The sequence below is a fragment of the Varroa jacobsoni genome, unplaced genomic scaffold (genome assembly GCF_002532875.2).
Source record: "Varroa jacobsoni isolate VJ856 unplaced genomic scaffold, vjacob_1.0 contig00489, whole genome shotgun sequence".
Classification (NCBI taxonomy): domain Eukaryota; kingdom Metazoa; phylum Arthropoda; class Arachnida; order Mesostigmata; family Varroidae; genus Varroa; species Varroa jacobsoni.
Genome location: NW_019214473.1, coordinates 24,839 through 34,670, shown reverse-complemented (window position 1 = coordinate 34,670; position 9,832 = coordinate 24,839).

The window sequence follows — 9,832 nt, the reverse complement described above, 5'->3', positions numbered from 1 at the left end:
TATTCTGAGAGGCAATCATTTTGTTGCCAGTACCTTTTGCGTCACCAAACTGCACCTACATTGGCCTATTTCATACACTCGCCAGAGTTCCCTCTCCTTACTTGTTGTCCAAACACAAGCCCGTTGGTCCTCAGTATGTACCGAAGACTTGTAGTTTGCTTTTTCTTCATACCTTCTGCTGTTTGTAGGCCTTTCGGGCCGTTCAGGCCTACCAAGCAATCCATCTCTTTGAAAAATATATAATTTTATTTGATTCCTTTGGGATTAGGCTAAATTAACTAGCTCTATCTATGGAACTTTATCCGCCCCTTGGTTGTTATCCCTGCCTGACTCTCAGGGAGAAACGATCAAGTCAGAAAGCGTAACCAATCTCCCACGAATCAAAGTGGTTTCGTCCGCTGCTGCTGTTGGCTGGACACAGATGAACTTCTGAGGTTGGCCTCGATCGAGTTCAGCTCCGCGTTGAGTTCTATTTCAGAGTTCAGGTGTGACACATGTATTCTTTTTTGAAATAACCGTGACTCAAATGATGCAACGAACCCTGACGTCACTGTATTATTTCATTATGTAGTGCTATATTTTTACTATAGTGCAGAATCGTGTTTTTTGTCTCGGTGCAACAGAAAAAATACGATGAACCTTTTAACTGGTCTGTTTACCACCACGCAAGATTTAATCAGGAAAATCCAATTACAATTAACTATTGAGTCAACATTGAATATTTTTATATTCAATAGAATATCTTCTAATTTACTGTTTACAGATACTAACGAAGGTGTACATCCTGGGATTTATGTAGATATATATATATATATACATAGATATATAAACAGTTAATGATGGATAAGATTGTTTCAAATATATTCACATGTTTCACTCATACATAGCTGTACATATGCTTTAAGAATACAAACAAAACAGTAGCTTAACAATGAGTAGAGATAGCTATACGGAACAATTGGAAGACACGGTCGTAATGAACCATCCCAAATTAGTTTTACTACTTAATTTAACCGCTACATAAATCTAAACCGTAACACAACGTTTGTACATTTGGTGATCGCTGAGAGCAGTTCGGTAGAACGAGATTTCCTATTACTTCTTGAACATACTCGACGATCTAAAGCCTTTCTGAGGTGTTTAGCCAGTAGAGAAAGGAAAACAGGAACAGATAACAGAATAGCTCTACATATGACAAACCCAGACATTGTAACTTCTTAATTATTGGAAGAACATAGCTTACACTCATGAGTGTTTCACTTTCCCAGTAAAACGAATGTAACAAATATTTAAATAAAATGCTGAGAAAACAGAGAATGAACAGAGAAGGGAAATGTAAAATAAAAGTATTCGTTGAAGATATCTCTGTTTAACAAAGGTTACAATTAGCTAACGCCACCACCGATAGTTAGCACTCTGTGGTAGATTAGGGTAAAAATCCAGGCGTTTCCATTGTCCTGACACAAAAATAATATACAGAAAAGGCGGCAAACACGACGCCTTTTTTCAGGAGGTTCGTTGAATAAATACTAGGCTTGCCGAAAGTCCTCCCAAGTTTTCAGTTCTCCGAGGTCTTTCAACCCTCATCACATCGCACAGGTCGTTTCAGAAGCTTTTACATAAAGGCAAAGCACTTTGGTTATGTAGTTGACTAAACCAGGAGAGCCGTTTGCTGATCTAGCCATGAGGCTTTCCAATGGAAGCACCCTGGCGACAGTTCCAAAAGCAATCAAAACTTATCCCAAGCCAGGCCTCATCAGAGCTTTGAGCTCCTTCTACCGCCGTGTCTGTGTGCCTGAATATGTGTGTGTGTGTGTGTGTGCTTGCGAAATGGTGGCGTGATTCCCTGTCCCTGTAATACTAGTAGTATACGCGGCAGTATCTGGAGAGGGAGCAAAACGGCGGCATTGTTTTTTCAGCCCTTCACCCTAGTCTATTTGTGGTCCGGCTGTTACGTGAGCGTGTTAGCGAATACGTAGTGACTCGCCGACAGCCCGCCGTAGCTCATTCGCAGTTGTCCATAGCAACTGCCGCACCAACCAATCCTCACTTCCCAACTAAAAACAGGCGAAGCCACGTCATCGACCATCTGAAGGTAGGCGGCTTGGCCCTGGATGGCTGCTTTACGACTGAGCTAATCCATTTCCTTGGGGTCAACGGCGGATCGACGCTGTGCAGCGCCGCTCCGCAACGACGGACATGCCAAACGAGTACCATATCTACGGGGAATGACAGTCACTATCGTACCGAGACCGATGCAATTCGTCGGTCGGCGAGCGCCAGTCAATGCCGGTGATTCTTCAAGAAAATTACGGAATCTGACGCTGCACCCCCGAGACGCACAACGAGCTGCTTCCTTGAGATTTGTGGGTATCTACCTGAAGTTGCAACTGCGGCAAAGTAAGATGCCAAGAACCTAAGCAGAGAAGAAAGCAAACAAAAAAAAATAGATGTATCTTATCTATTCCGAATAAATTTTCAGAAGCGGACACACACACACACACGTGCGTTTACACATAGGGTGAGCTACACTCATTTCAATTTGTTTCAATACGCATCCGCAAATAAAAAGAAGATAAGGTTAGCGATAAGTATCCTCTGCATGTAGTTATTGTCTCTCTACCCATTGTCAGCTCATTGGCCTGACAATGGTCTAGAGATGGACAAAACACTTTTGTTGGGTTATTGAGAAACACCTTTATTGGTTTTTTTTTCATGTATTTTTCGTTGCGTATAGATATGTGGTATGTATTTGCATTAAAGGACAAATTACAAAACTATAAAATTACTGGAACACAAACGATGGGAGTTGTAGTTCTGTCAGTATGACGAAGCATTGTCTTAGCCCTTACTTATATGAAACTCCTAAGTCATATGGAAGTTCTGTGATATCAAGGCTATGTTATCTTGGATATTACTATATCATATTTTATGATTCTATTTTCGAAGTTCTCATTTTGAACGGTTCCGCCATTGATCTTTTAGAATCACGACAAGGAATCGTTTCTTCGAAATTGCTCGAGATTTTCGAAACGAAGAAAATTCCATGAAAGTTACAGATAGAAGACGAGTACTGTAAGCTACACCTTTAACATGGTACGAAAACATTCATTTTCTCTTCGTAGCAGGGGCACTTCTAAGACTCCAGTACTAGGCTAGATCAAGAGCCCGCGTAAAGAAAAGATTGGAAACATCTCTGCCATGCGTATATACCTTGCCTCCTAAAGGAGCAGGCTTTTTCTGATATGACAGAAATTAAAAGGCACAACTATAAGCTTATAATTCTGTTATCATTATATGAGGTTGCAACGAACCCCTCGTTCTCACTTAATGGCTTGAGCTAAAAAGTGAACATTTTTATTAGAAAGATGATAGAAACTAGAGATATATAAAAAAATAGCCCCAGGTAACTCCAAGAAGGTAAGGCACACATCTGGAAAATAGACAGGGGTAGTTTAGAAGGAGTGTTTTACCGAGCGGAGCAAAAATGGTCGAGTGGAAACAAGTCAACGGGCTCCAATATGCGCCAGTGCGTACATGATATTTTTGTCAGATCCTGTAAGAGATCTGTTCATTACATTATATTGGACAAAAACATGCGCATTAATAAAGAATTGTCAACAGGTTCATAAAGCCTCTGAACAGTTTGATGGTAAATTACTTTTTGTTATAGTCAGTGTACGGCTTCAATCGATTTGTACATTCACTGTTAATCTAAGAATCCGTTTTTGCTTAGAAGCGATATCTTGGCGTTTTATCTTATGACCGAAAAAATCCGCATCAGCTAAATTAGACTTTAGTTTTATTCGTTATAATTCATTTTCAAAATATTAAGAGACTCTTTCTTATCAAAAATGTTATCTATGAAAGAGAAAATACCATTAACGATTCTGATCATTTTCGATAAGGATTTTAACTGTTGAATAACTAACTTATATTTCGCTGGTAACGCTGCTGTGTAAAACCAATAGACGTTGTTCTTTCCTGTTAAAGATAACTCACCAGAGTATGCGGTCGTACCAAGAAGGCTATGTGCCAAATGTCAAGCCAACTGGTTGGTCCAAGCCAATGCTTTAAAAGAACACTAATGTAATTTTCGATGTTTAGATTTATAAGAAAAAAAGTACTGTTTACCATAGGGATCGAACCTGCAACCTACCGCGTGTTACGGTGTGATAATCACTAATCCACGAAGGCTTCTGCGCGAGCCTTACAGGTTCGCGAACCTTGGTTCGTCCGTGTGCTAGTCGGATAGCATAACTGCTACGTGACAAAAACACGAGGTTTTAGCCAATAGGTTCCTCCAAGAGAATGGAGACATCAAGCATACTTTTGATGTACTGAAAAATCTTTCACTCGTTAATAGCTTTTACATTTATGTGCAGAACCCTGCATGGCCGCCTATGTGATAACCACTGCAGTTTAGAAACAGTAACTAGATTTCGCAATAGTCAACCCGCCGCGTTGTTTTGAATTCAAAAAATGAGAAACACTTTTAAAGTTATTAGATGATATTTTTTTAGACACTTGTACATTGTAATTCAACTACTTGGGTCGTGATGAGAATACGTTGTATGTGTAACATCATATTAATTTAAGCAATATCATAATTTTCACTTGCGACTACAGCTTCAACAACTATCAAGTCCGCTTCGACCCTATTTCTTCTGTGGTTCTATCCGCATCGGTACTTCTATCGATAGCATCTATGCAACTTAGTCACCAAAGCATTTTTTCTCAAATATCGTATGCCTTTAGCGGTTCTGCTGGCTTGGATATTTCTGGTACGTGACGCTCGAAAAAGTTCGCCGCCAAAAACGGCAGCGTCCACGAGATAAATAGGAAAATGCCGGAAACAGACAGGCGAGAACCACCTAGCGACCCGGTCTGTTCCATGGCTAAAAGAAGGGAGCAAACGACAGGAACGTGCTCGCATTCGTTGCGAGATACGTTCAGCTGCCTCGATACCGACGGCTACAACAAGTTCTCATATCGTATCGATATCAGCCTTTATCGTTGATACAAACTGCCACCAGGAAAAACAGCATCATGTAGCGACGCAAAAATGGGACAAGCCGAATTTAAAAAAATAATAGAGCAGGTAAAAATTTATATATTATATACGGTCACCTGAAAGTCTCTGGACAGTTGAAAAGTCTGTGTGCTTGGCCAATCGTCCGCTGTATGTACAGAGTGTGGAACTTTTTTCTTACGCTTTGTTTTTGAAGCTGTATCTAAATAAAAAACAATTATTTCAACGATTTCTTCACAGGTGCTAGAATTGTTACACCCTAACGGACGTTTTTCGTTAGCCTCTCACCGCGATTACAGCTTCGACCTCGCCCTAAGCCATTCGCAGGCCTGATTCAAATGTTTTCGTTGTAATTCTGAGAACGTATTTTTGATAGCTCTAGTTGAAGACTTGTGCAATAACGTTCTATCCTATCCATAGTTACACAGTTTATAGAATATAGAAATGGGATCATTTAGTAACACGTTTGCTTCACCCGAAATCACGCTCAGAACATAAGCTTCGGTAAAAAATTGTTTGTACCCACAATAGGCATGTCCTTTATGTATTGCCTTCCAATTCTTCATAATTTATTTTTGCATCGAAGATAGACAATTTCTCATTAAGGCGAAATAAAAAAACGAGCTGCTGTTTCATCTGCACGAAAACTGAATAGCAAACAATACTAGTTAAATATCTTGGTTTTATAGTATCCGTCTCAATTTTATGACATATAATGTATACTTCACTCCGATGCACAACAATCCGATGTATCGTACGCTCACTTACATCAAATTTCTTCCTGCACTCTGATTGAAACAGAAAGATGAGCTTGCCTTATTATCTTCCTGTCGTGGACTTTTCAGGGGCGTTGTGCTGGAACGTGCACGCAGCAAACGTCAAACAAATCCCAATTTATATACATACATATACATATCGGCACTAATCTGCTAAGCGATCAGGATACCTGGTTTGGAAAAGGGGTAGGGAGGTATCTCATGTATAGAATGAACATGGCATGCACACGTCATGATACATCGTGCTAACCATATGCGTCAATGGCATTTTCAGTCTGTGTAAATGCGTATGGTTGTAGTAGTCCTACTAGTATGCTATGCTATGACGCGGTCAGTGAAGTTAGTGACCAACTATGGAGTGGGTATTACGAGGCCGTATCTAATTTACTAATAACTATCTAAACTTGCACGAGGTCAAACAGTGAATTCTTTTTCTCACGACAAACTTTTCGTGGCTAGTCACGGGTCGATACCCTAATACAGGCTGCATATTGTAACATGTCTGCGTAGACATAGACTCCGGCTTAGAATATCACTAACAATTAGTTCAGAGTATCGGCTGACGAACGGACAGCGCCATTTCTGTGAAAGCGAGCGATGCATGTATGCGTAGATGAGGCCATCGAAGTAAACTTTTCGAGTTGCAGTGATTTCAACATTTGATAGATCAAACAACGGCTTATTGTGCAATTGAACCAACCTAAAGAAGCTTTTTTCCAAGTGGTATTCTAGAGCTTCAGCTGGCGTGTTTCCTATACGAAATAACTTTATCAGAGCACTGATATATCGGTCTAGCTGTTATAGTGAGAAACCACTGATTAGCATATACCCTAGATAACGATTAGGCTATTTTCAAGAAGGCAGTTCTATTCCTAGCAGCTGACTGTTAGTGTTTGAAAGAGTTGAAACTGTCGTGACAGGTTTTTGCAGCCTGCACAGCTTCGAAATAGTTTATTTCTTTATTTATCCTCTACGCATTTCAATAAATTAAATCATCTTATTGCTGTTGTAATTCGAAGTGAGCCTTTTGAACCGCTGTTCTGCCGAACTTGCTGAGCGATTTCTAAGAGAAACTATTACAAGGCTTACTCTAACGTAGATTGTTCCTCTTATTTAGCGTTAACAAACATCAACGAGGTACCTTAATGTGCTGTCATACTGCCATGGTTCGTTTGTTTAAAAACAACATCGATGAAAGGCTGCGTTCTTTGCATTTAAGATCATTTTCTTTTACAATCTGTTACTATTCTAAAGACATAGCTGCTTTTTTAAGATGAGCGACCCTAGATGATCGGTCAGTATTCGTCGATAGTTAAATTTTGTCCTTTTAGCCTTACAGCTTCCCGCCTAATCGAAAAATTGAGTATTATGACACGTGTACGGCCATGGCCTTGATACAATCACGCTACGAAGGACACAGTACAAATAAATAAGATCTTAGGCCAATGTTAGTAGGCGATTCTTTTTTGAGAAAGGGTGAATTGTAAACTGCGCCATAGCAAATTCTGTCTTAGTTTCAGGAACTTCCTAGTTCGTGCTGTTTTTTGTTCCATTCCAGAATTCAATGGCTTGTGTAGCAACCTTTGCTACATGCCAGTTTGTACGACAGCTGTATCACTGTTCGTCAATAAAGAAAGCACTTAAGAAATTTCAGCGTGGTAGCTTGTTTATATAACAACATTTGAGACCTTTTTTTTTATTTGTTTTCGCAGTCTGTCGAAAAGCATTAGGTAGACAGCGTTACTCCAATTTGATTCTGCTCCATGCCAAGTGAAATATATATCTACGCTCTTGAGAGGTCATAGCATCATTCATGGTCATTGTCAGTCGCTCTCTCTATGTTCTCCGAATTATATCCACTGTCTCATTTGTCATGATCCGTTAACGGGACCAATTCAAAATGTACAAGTACCGCCTACACGGCATACTTCAATAGGCTCTTTACCCAAAAAGGCGGAGGTTAGGTACAGTCTACATATATATTTATTACGACCTTTTACTACGCCGTTTGCATTCACCTCATTCTTCGACCCGTTTGCCTACCCCATTTTCCAATATTTAGCCGTACGAGACTGAGAGCAGGATTGTCTGGGGTGACCCATTGACTTGCCCTCATTGGTGTTGCGGGTAGGCTCAATGTCATCGTATGTCTTAGAACTAAGCTGGAGTGCAGCCATCGAATACGAATATTTGTAGTAGCAGTAAAGGGAGTAATCAGTCAGCGTGTACTGCCGTTGCATAATAACGGCAAAGGGGTTGCATGCTGCTCGGATTTCACAATCTCTCCTCGAGGGGAGCATGTTTTCCTCATGATTTCTAACCAACTAACTAGTTAGGCGGTCCATGCAGCAGGCAGTGTTTCCCTGCGTTGACGCCGCAACTTTGCCGTACTGCCACCTCTGGTACCGTTGGTAACGCCCGAACCGCACAAATATCTGAATACGAGCTTTATATACCCACAATGTGTGCAGAGCAGAAGCCCTCTGCTATTGCACAAAAGGCTACACACTCACACAGACACGGACGAATGCACAACAATGCGAAACACAAACAAAAACCTTCATCCCCAAAGGACGAGAGACGCTTATGATCAGGCCATACGCTGCGAGTCTGCTAATTTGGCAGGAAGGCAAGAAACCTGACAGCTAGAACGAGCGATCGCCGGCAGACTCGAAGTGTGCGACCTGAACAGGCTCACTGTTGATTACAATTAGGTTCATCCTAGTCGGTCAATAGAGGGCGCAAGAAACATAGGAGTTCACTGGCTGCAACGCCCTACACATAAAACGATGCAATGCAGAGACTTCAGGACAAATCCATTGAAGAGGGGTTAATCGGGAAAAGACTGTATTTTTCGATGGATCTATATGCAACAAATGTGGTGGTGCACGCCGTCTGTTGAGTGGCCGATGGAATAGCCCAAATCGTCCTTACCGACCCACTAAAGCGCCAATCACGGGTGGAGTCACTTAGAAATGAGACAAGTCACATATTGCTCGTTCCACAAAAAACACATAAGAAAAGGACGATAGGAACGGACGTGCGAGTGGACAGCACAACCGAGGTAGTCAGGTTTTCATGAGGGAAGAGTTTGTTTGATTAGCAAAGCACTTTTGCTGTGTCGTAGTTGGCAGGAAGAAAGGCGTGCAGAGCCTTGTCGAAGGAATATTAATGTATGGTGTTATCTGCTACGTAGAGCTTTTCAGAGTTACACAAAATACTTTTATAGTATCATAAGAACACACTGGATATAGACTTGATGTCTGATTGCTTGGCTTGTATTTTCTTTGCTAATACAAAAGAAAGTATCAGTTATTTACATATGTTTGCTGTTTTATAGATAGCATTTACATGAGACTAGGTTCAGATATGTACATTTTATGTGATTCACGGCTGAAAACGTAAATAAATGTGGTAGATTTAAATTAACTAGCAGTCTAATTGGAACATAAAACGTATTTTGTCAGCAAAAAATTAAGGTTTGATGAAAATAAAACGAGCCGCTTCATATAGTGTCGCAGAGTACAAGCATACCCATACTTATGCTACTTGGTTTCTCTTACATTTCAGTTTTGGACGTTGTCTTAGCTCTGCTAGCTAAACCAGGCAAATGCGACGCGATCCTATTTCTTAAAATTTTCTTCGGGTTAACCTTATTGAATCGATCCGTTCCGACTCTTGTTTTTTTGTCTACCTCTTACTAATACTCCAATTGTTTTTGGCTTATTAGACTTTCGATGCCGAAGGCCAGTATTACTGCACAAAGCCACAGCGGTCTAAAAACGCTTGAAGTTATTGTTTTAATTCCCTTCTAAGAGGCAGAACAGTACAATTTGGCTAACTATTTGGCTCTTTGCTTTTGTACTGCACCGTACAGGTACTTCACTCCCATTGACGTATTTGCGTTCAGCAGTGAATGAAACGGTCGGCGGAATGCTTTCGTGATCTCACCTTTAAATGCAATTCAATGAAAATAAGCTGTTACACCCAGAAAAGCAGGTCACTTGGAAAGCTCCTTCGTTGG